Source organism: Hemicordylus capensis, chromosome 4 (assembly GCF_027244095.1).
Source record: "Hemicordylus capensis ecotype Gifberg chromosome 4, rHemCap1.1.pri, whole genome shotgun sequence".
NCBI classification, from domain to species: domain Eukaryota; kingdom Metazoa; phylum Chordata; class Lepidosauria; order Squamata; family Cordylidae; genus Hemicordylus; species Hemicordylus capensis.
Window position 1 is genome coordinate 239,355,342 of NC_069660.1, and position 10,013 is coordinate 239,365,354.

Consider the following 10,013-nt stretch of genomic DNA (forward strand, 5'->3'; position numbering starts at 1 on the left):
CCGGTTATATCTGGCATTTATATTCAGCCTCATGAGAACCATTTGAGGTAGACCACAGTTGTGGCTAATCGCGTGCTCCTGGCCAAGTCCATGACAAAGACTGGACTTGAATCTAGGTCTCCTAGATACAAGAGTAACTCTGTTCAATGAACCAAACTAATTCTCAGTAGAACATATTAGCAATATATTAAAGCACACTAATTCTAATGAAATGTCAAAGCTTTAGTTTTGTTTACAACATTATATTATTAGGAAAATGTTCAAGCACACTTGTAAGAGAGTAGGTCAACAAAATGAAAATGTCAGTAATGGATAAATGTTCAATTTGGGGAAGCTAAATAGGGATGTGCATGAACCCGTTCATCTGGAGTGCCGAACTGGTTCGAAAGTCTGGCGTTCAAGCCAGTCCAGAGGCGGGGGGTTCCTTTAAGGGGCAGGGAGGATGCCCTTACTTGCCCCGCCACTCCCCCCCCCGCTGGCACTCTCCCCAAAAGTGTTGGTGCGGGGCTGCAGCGTACCTTCTTGCAGCCCCAGTGAATGTCACCACACAAATGGCCGATGCACATGCACATCCCTATAGCTAAAAAAGCATGATTTTAACATTTCAGAATCCATTCTAGAAGAGTTCTTTAAAAAAAAAAATCTACCAAATAAAGATGTTTTGATAATAGTTGCCTTATACTAATAAAGCTTCACTAAATATACAAGAAGAATTTGATTGGGTCCTAACATGGCCATAGCACCCATGTGTGGAGGGAATCTTCTTCAGAGCTTGTGCAAGTACATGGAGTAGAACTGCATCATCTTACTTCATAGATGCAAACTGAATTGCATCATCTTACTTCATAGATGCAAACTGAATTTTTAAAAGTTCCCTACAGCAAAGAAATACAAGTTAATGAACATGAAATGTTGGTATAATATGCTGATATACAACACCCAGAATGTGTATTTTGATTAACTGGTTGCTTGTCAGATGTGGTTCCCTGGCTTTCTGTTGACATCAGTCGATTTTTTTTTTTTTGGCAAGGCAGTCAATGATGACATAGCATAACTGACTCCTTTCGGATGTTCTCCACTGCATTTCTTATTGTCTTTGTTCAATTACAGGCACATTCTATTAAAGATAGCTACATAATAACACCTTCTTGCTGACAATATCAGACATTGACACATGGGCTGCTTTTGGACATAGCATGAACTTGCAGGTTGACAACCCAATGTTAATCGGTGAAACCTGGAATTGTCCCGCGGACAATCACTAAACCGTGGTCCAGCAAGCTCCAGTTTGGGGGTGGAGGAGTCCCTCCCTCTTCCTGGACGGCCAAGGCCAAATCCCAGGAAGCAGCGTGTCACTCGTGTTACCAGACAGGCAGAATGTAAGGATATTTTAAGGCAGCCGCCATTGGGCATGATCTCTGATGGGGTATTCCTGGCACACTTGTGTCCTTTCAGCCTTGACGGCTGCCTTCGGCAGTGCTAAGACATTTTAACCCCTCCCTCGCTGCATTTGCAGCAATGCCCTTGCAAGAACTTCCAAGCCACACAGTCATGCATAAGCACTATTATTGGTACCCAAGGAATGGCGAGGGGCAAAGATCCTCACCTGGTCCAGACACTCCCTGCTGCCCCTCCATTTCCTGCACACATGCCTGGTAGTTAAGGGGCAGGTAGCAAAGGTATATGCACACAACAAGTGATGTTGGTGCAATGTCAACCCTTTATTTTCCAATACAGTCCTGGAACAGTTGCAATGGGCATGGGCAGTCCAGGTGTATCCTTGATTGAGCTTCTAAGGGGCCACAGGTGCACCTGTTTGCAGCATCCAACCACCTTCTAATTTAAGAGTGGTGCACCCTTCGAGCACCAGGAACCTGCAAGCCTTGCACGTGGGTGAATAGAAGATGCTTCCCTGTGTATCTTGTGAAGACTGCTCTTATTGCCCATGCCTCCTTCCTGCTGCCCTGGATCTTCGCAAGCAGAGCCACATCCTTGTCCTGCCCAGGCACCTGGCCACTCCCACTTCCTGGTGGAGATGGCAGATCTGGGTGGTCCAACAGCACGATGTCTCTCCTTGATTAGCAGATGCTGTGTAGGATGCAGCAGGCCACTATCACGTTTGGGACTATATCGTCCTCCACATCCAGCATAGTGTATAGGGCTCATCATCAGGCCTTCAGCTGGCCAAAAGCCTGCTCTACCACCATCCGCACGCTGCTGTTCCATAAGTTGAAGTTGCTCTGAAGGTACTCCAAGGTACACGGTAGTGGGTCACCAGCCACTACTGGAGGCTGTATGTCTGGTCCCCAAACAACACTCCAGAGACTTTGTAGTGCACAGATCCTCGGATGGGCACCTCCCATATTACAGGGGTGGGCAGGAGTGTGTGCCTTTTGACCTGCTTGCCTGGAGTGTAACAATAGGCACTGTTCCTGCAGAGGAGGGAGCTGTACTTGTAGGTGCCTTTTCCCTGGGCGTGGGGTGGCTGATGATGTGTTTCCTGCTGCCAATGCCTTGCCAGGCTTTGAGGGGAAATTATCTGGGGAATGCTTGCCTTCTGAGCACAAACCTTGCCCTGCACCCTACACTGGGCACCCTAAGCAACAACCATTTTCAGTTTGTGTGTGGGGTCCCTCCTTCAGGACCAACTAAAGTTCCGGTGTGTGTGTGTGTATGGTTCCTTCTGCCAGCAGTTTCTACTAACAGGGACACTTAGACCGCATGGCCCCCTTCGTTGAAACTGAGAACACCTGTCTTCCTACACCATACACTGGGCACCCTAAGCAGCAACCATTTCCAGCTTGTGTGTGGGGCCCCTCCTTCAGGACCAACTAAAGTTCCGGGGTGTGTGTGTGTGTGTACGGTTCCTTCTGCCAGCAGTTTCTAACAGGGACACTTAGACCGCATGGCCCCCTTCGTTGAAACGGAGAACACCTGTCTTCCCCTTGGCATTTCAAGCTGCCGCCACCCCCCACCGCAGCCCCGAGAAGAGTTGGAACCACAGGGCCTGTTTATCACCTTTGGGTGTTAATGGGGTTTTTGAGTGGCATTCCCTGGTGTAAACTGATGTGCACACACTCCCCAGGGCACTCCAGAGAATGTTTGCCCACCACAGATATGGGCATAAAACAAGCAGCCCAAAAGGCTGTGTATGCCAGCACCCACTCCTGGCGTGAAGGGGGAAAGTGGTGTCCTGTCAGGCAATGCACACATCACCAATCCATGTGTTTTGGGACAGGTAGACCCACAGAGCAGGTGAATGGGTTGTGAGACATAGCAGGTGCCTGCCACCATGCCCCCTCCTCAAGAAACAAAACCTCCACATTGAAACTTGGGCCCTGCTCTTGCACAAGGCATGAGTGCAAGCTGACCTACTGGACCATATGCTTGAGCGGGTCTTGCTGCCTCGGCTTTGTGTGTGCAGCAGGGCTTGCAATCTGGGAAGCAAGCACAGAACGCAAGCAAAGGCGGTGCACAAGAAGTGTGGGAATGTCTGGCCCTTTGGCCACAAGACTCCTTGTTTGAGGTGGTTTGCAGTAGAACACCCTTGCAAGCATTTTGGAGCCTTCTGTGGTGGCTCTCCATGAGTGGCCTGGGAGGGCCCTTTTCCAGGCTGTCTGCCCAAAAAGGGTGCTTGGAGGGGCAAAGTAGGCATTGAGGACAGATGCTCCACATGTGAACTAATGATGGCTGGCAGGCTGAGCTGACAGGGCTCTCGATGGCCCTGGCTGTGTACCCATTAAGGGTGGCCTCAGTAGTGTGGTGGGCAGACATCATCCCTGCACACCCATATAGGTTGGCTGAGGTAATTCGGATGGCATTGTTGCTTGTGATGGCCCTGGCAGTGCACCCAGAAAGTGTGCCTGCAGACTTTGAGAGGCCAGAGTGGCTTAGGAATGGCCAGGATGTGTGGGCAGGTAGAGAGCAGGCATCAGCAGCTGGTGATGGTGCAGTTGCTGCTGTGGAGGATAACCTGATGCCTGGTTGGCAATTCTAGAGACAGAATCAGCCATCTGCTCCAGGTAGACCATGTACCACTCAAACCTCCTCTCAGCCACTGAATCTGAGTGCTCCATATCACCAACCACTTCCTACACTGTGCATTCTGAGGACCTGAACACCTCCTGATCAGCATTTTCAGAGTCTGCTTGAAAGACTCTTCTGCCTTCCTCCCACCTCTGCGGCTCATTGAGGTCAAGTTCCCAGAGCCGGGAGCAGGTGGCCTCACAGCTGTCTGGTTGGTCTTTTGTGAGCTGAAGGTGATCCACACTCTGCATTGGACAGTGACCTTGGTGTATGTGCAGTCTCTTTTTGCTACAGGCTGGGTGGATGCTTCCTCTGGTGTCAGTGGCTGCTCCGGCTGCTCATGGGCTGGTGAGCTTGTGTGTAGTAGAGTAGTAGGAACCTTAGGTAGGGAAACACACCCAAGCAGTGATGTGGACTTCTTTGCAAGCATCAGGACTGTCTTGATGGTTCCTCCATGGTTTCTAGTAGTTTGGGGCTCCAACCAGGAATGGGCCATTACAGTGCTCCAAGCAGCCACCTCTGTGTGGCCAGTGATGCAGAAGTCTGTGGTGGCTGGGGGATTTTTGTTAATTTGATGGCTAAGTAGGGATTGCCCAGATTGATATTTGTAGAACCCAACTTTGCATGCCATTCTGAGTATTTTTAGGTGGAGGGAGGAACCTTTGGGTTGTCTCCCTCCACCTAAAAATACTCAGAATGGCATGCAAAGTTGGGTTCTACAAATGTCAATCTGGGCAATCCCTACTTAGAACAATCAAGCCAGCAAAGTTCAAAAAGCTCTGTGGAAGTGGTCGCAGTGGTTTAGGTAGCTGCAGTTGGAGTTGGGGGAAGAGTACACATCCCTGCCCCTGCGCTAGCGCAGGGCATGCTGGAACTACCAGGGGCCGCGTGGCCCCCAAACTCCCAAGCCCCCGCCGGCTCTGTGACGGAGCTGGCAGTCATGTGGGTGGCTGCAGTGGCCGCCCAGGCACGGCTTGCTGCTTAGCCCGCTCTCCCTGCAAACCCTCTCGAGGTAGGTCTCATTGATCGTGAGACCCACCTCATTGGAAGAAGAGAGAGACCTAAAATTATAGCAAATTAGGGAAGGTTGGAGAGAGAGAAATAAGTATCTTAAGGCACTTCTTAAAGAGTGGGAAAGATTTGGTCACACAAATGTTTGGAAGCAGTGAATTCCAAAGATAAGGTGCTGCCAAAGAAAATGGACAGAGGCAGGAGACAGCAAGTGCAGCCATGCATTTTTGAATACTATAGCACTCTAGAAAGAGTGGCTGACATGCTCACTAGCTGTAGAGGTGCCTAATGAGCAGTGTCTCCACCATGTTTAGTAATCCTGAGTCCCCCATGGGTGGAGGAATAATTTTCACCTCTCTCTTCTTCCCCCGGAAGCACTGTTTATAACACACATAAATACATCCCTTAGGGTCACACAGCCCTCACGGACAAATTTGCAGGTGTTAAAGAGTGTTTGGGGGGAAAGGAGAGCTTGGCAAAAATTGTTCCCCTTATGCAGTGGGACTGAATAACTAAACGACGTGGAGGCGCTTTGAGCATAGCACCTCCACACCAAAAGTGAGAACGTCAGCCAATATAAAGAGAAATTCAAGAAGACAAAGAGGAACGATAATCTATAAGCATTTCAAAGTAAGTAGTAGAATTTTACATTGGACGTGTTAAAAGAAAGGGAGCCAATGTAAATAAAAGAGGAGGAGCAGGAGGAGGAGGAGGAGGAGCATGGTCATGTTTATGGGTAAGAAAAATGAGATGAGCTGTAAAAATGAGGACAATATACTAGTCGTTTTAAATGGAATGAAGGAGGACCAACAAAAAGGGTGTTACAGTTATCAAGCCTAAATAACATTTAAAAAGTGAACAAGAGTTTTAATACATATGGATTTTTTAAAATATTGATAAGTCGATGACATGATTTAGAAGGGGCCTGAATTGACAATGTAAAAACAGAGAAGCGTAAAAAGACACATCTCAAATTATTGCAGCCTCCAAGTAGGTACTATATGATTTCATTTTAGAAAAACAAAGATAATTTCTCAGATAAGTTAGAATGGGGTGCTGATTTATATTTATTTGAAAAGCAAAACTGAAGCCTCTTTAAGAAAGGGATAAAATTCCATTGTGGCTGACTGACAAATCCTGCCATAAGAGGTTTAGCATTTTTATTCATTCTGGGGGAATGTATTTGTCCTTGCTGCTATGCTTAACCATTCCAAAGAACTGTGATTTCTTAAAATATGATTTTATTGAAACAGAAGGAACATGTTAATAGAAGCCTTGAGAAAATGTGAAATATTATCTGTGCAAATAACTTTCTTTCAGGTTCATTGTTTAACCTGCCATTTTCAAAGAGGAAATTTAACAGTGGCTGATTCGATACCTGCAGATGTTACAAATTACAATTAGTCTCCAACAACAACAAAAAAGAAAGCTGTGCTAACAAGGTTTGACAACAGTGTTAGAACTGGAGTTAAGTGGGTGCAATTCTCTTGATTTTAGCCAGATTGTACAGTTTGTGCAAACACAGATAAACTCTGCTTCAGTGGGTCTCAGTGTGAAACTGGCACCCCCAGTTTAGCAATCTACTGATGATAAGATAAATTGGTGACAGATGACACTAATTTAAATTAGGGTTTAGCCCTGGAACTCCTTGTGAATGGCAGGAACATGTGAAATAAAAATAAGGAAGAGAATATGCTTAGGTATGTTCCAAGGATCTTTCATTCCTCACCAAATTCTATGTTTGCTTTTAGGAAGACCCTCAAGATGCACCTGTTTTCTCAGGCTTTTAAAAGAAATTTACTTTAAACTGTTTAATTTGTTTTTCTCTTATGAGAAAACTGTGGTTTCTAAAAAATGTGATTGTTTTTACTTTATTTTGTGAAATTGTAACTGTTTTTACTCTGTTTTATATTGTTTTTAAAATTTTGTACACTGCCTAAAGATGTACATATCAGGCGGTATAAAAATATGATAGATAAATAAATAAATAACCACCGTCACCTCAGTGTTTTAGGATGACAGGTTCTTCTTGATACGTTTAAACATTGCTTGAAATGCAGGTTTTAAGGAATAAAAGACTTGTGTGCCTGTCTGTGCTACATCCTCTGTCAAGGGAAATAAAATTAGCAGGATTTTGAAAAATCATCTAAATGTTGGAAATGCCATGCACCTCATTTTGATTCCTGTAGTCACTGATGTCTGTTGCTACTAATGCTAAAGAAAAGCTTTAAAAAAAAAAAGATGAGCATACATCTGGATAGGCTATTCACAAATGCAAGCAGTTAGAACTCACAAATTGCACTTTTTATTCCATGTGCATGTGTCGGTTTCTTTTTGATAAAACAATTTTATCACTGTTTATTGAAGTTTGAGGGTAGGTAAATGATTAATAAGAGTGTCTTTTATTCATAGCTGTTAAAATATATATCCACTTGTCATTTAGATGAATCCAGTTTCTGTTCTCTATTCAGCTTGGTAAGATCAGAGTGGAAAAAAATTTCCTGCTGCAATCCTGCTTGAATAAGAACTTACAGTGCTTTATAAATGAACTACATGTTTTAAAATTTAATATTTTGATGCTCAAGTCTGTAAGTGTATGTTTTCATATTAAAGTACCAGTTAATGTAGGATTTTTATCTTGCATGTTTCAAACTAAAAACATACAATACATTACTATAACTCAGGAGGGTTATATATTTTTTTCCTTGTACTTGAGCAGTATTTTTTCATGAAGTCTGAAAGTACTTCATGAAAAAGTAGAGAGAGTGCACAGAGAGAAAATTTTCTCCCTCTCTCACAACAGTAGATCATCCAATCTAGGACCAACAAAAGGAAGTACTTTTTCACATCGCACATAATTAATCTATGGAATTCTCTGCCACGGGATATGGTGATGGCCACTAGCTTGGATGGCTTTAAAAGGGGCTTAGACAAATTCATGGAGGTCTTTCGATGGCTACTTATCTGGTGGCTACAGGCCACCCCCAGCCTAAGAGGCAAAATGCCTCTGATTACCAGTTGTAGGGGATCAACAGCAGGAGAGAGTGCAGGCCCTCACCGCTTGCCTGTGGGCTTCTCAGAGGCATCTGGTGGGCCACCGTGTGTAATACGATGCTGGACTAGATAGGCCTTTGGCCTGATCTAGCAGGGCTGTTCCTATGTTCTTATGTACTTGGTCTTTGATAGAACATGGTAACTGAACACTCAGTACTGTGAATAGCTTCATTACTATTCTTGATGAAACCTGACTGTGGCCGTAATACATTTGACATAATGCCAAACCGGAGGCAAACAAGCCTGAGGTTTGGTTCATGGTTGTCTGACTGCAGGAAACGCGGTTTCGTTACAAGAGTGACCTGAGGTTTCCCTCCCCAAACCATAATTTGAACCTTAGGTTTGTAGTGAGTTTCACAGCTTGGACCTCAGGTTTGAAGGTGACATGTTGTCCATATTCCACCACCATTATAACCTGGGTTTCATGCTTTGGCTGCTCCTGAAACCATAGAGAGGATGGCTCAGACCAGCGCATAAATATGTCAGCTCTAAACGCACTTCTCATGGGCTGCCCCTTGGAGCCTTCACCCCACCTCCGCCTTCTCCTTTCTCCTCCGGCTGCTGCCTGGCAACAGGGACAACATATCACTCCAGGCACAGCATTTAAAGAGCTACATGTCCATTGGCAGAAGCCCATTGTCCGCTGCATGCTGAACCCGCTGAACACAGGGCTTCATGGAAAGCAGACGTGGGGACCCTCCAACAGAAGTCATGGAGCATGCATCATGTCACTCAAGTCTCTTTCGCCCCTGCCCCGGTGCCCCCATTATAAAAATGGAGACACCTGGATTATATTCTCTATTTTGTTCCACGCTCTCCGAAGCCCATGTTCCTCATGCCACAAACGGCATTCCTTCAAAGCACTCTGTGACTATGGCCTGCCAGGGTTGCCAAATGTGCCTCCTGGCCAGAATGCCAGTGGTTCGAGGTCTTTATATGGGATGTTGCATTCATGTAGGGGATTGGCAGTGAACAGGGGCTCTTATGGGACAATGCATCATTTTCAGTGAACGAGGGCTCTTATGGGACAATGAATCATTTTCTCATACCTCTCTGCTATGTCAACTGCTTTGAGAACATTTTTGTTGAAATTAGCATGCTTTTAATAATAACTAGCTGGCCCAGCGCAGAACATCTGCACACTAGTTCTTCCTGTTGCTCCCCACGCACTCCATCCCCACCAATCCAGCTCCTTGTGCTGCCTTCCCCTGCCCCAGCCACCCCCTGCCATCCAGGATAGCAGCGGAGGTGGCAAAATCTCCTTCTTCCCCCCACACCAACCGATTCGGTCCCCTGCCTTAAGCCTCCCCATGGCAGCAGAGAGGTTGGGCAATGATGGGGCGCTGGCAATGGAGAGGGCAGCAAAAGTGCCTTCTGTGGGCCTGCCTACTGCCCAAATGACAGGTCAGATTGTTTACAGCTCATTTTTTGGGGCTCTCTCAGAGAGCCCCAAAATGCGGACCCATGGAAGGAGCTTTCACTACCCCTCCGCCACCAGCACCACACCTTGTCGTCACCATCTCCACTGCTGTTCCTGCCTTGGTCTAAGGTTCTATGTGCAAGCCCCACCCCTGCATTTTCATTGGTTGTGGCTGTGGCAGGGGTGGGGGCAGGGCTTGCCACGCATGTCCTTAGCCATATATATGGTTCCCCTAGGCCCTGCAAGTGCTCCCCCTATCAGTGCAGGTGGGCAAGAACCCAGTTTGAGTCTCTGTGCGCGGTGACGCAAATGGCCTCCAGCAGCCCATGCTGATATGGGGGGAACCACCAGCGCCCTGCTGCCACCCCCCAAAGAGCCGCACAATGGCAGCACGTAAGGTAGCCTCCCACCCACCACTCTTTCCACCCCTTTTCAATCCTGAAGGGTTCCCCTGATGCTTGTTTGTAAGCATTAGAACCGGGTCAAACAGGATCTAGGCATG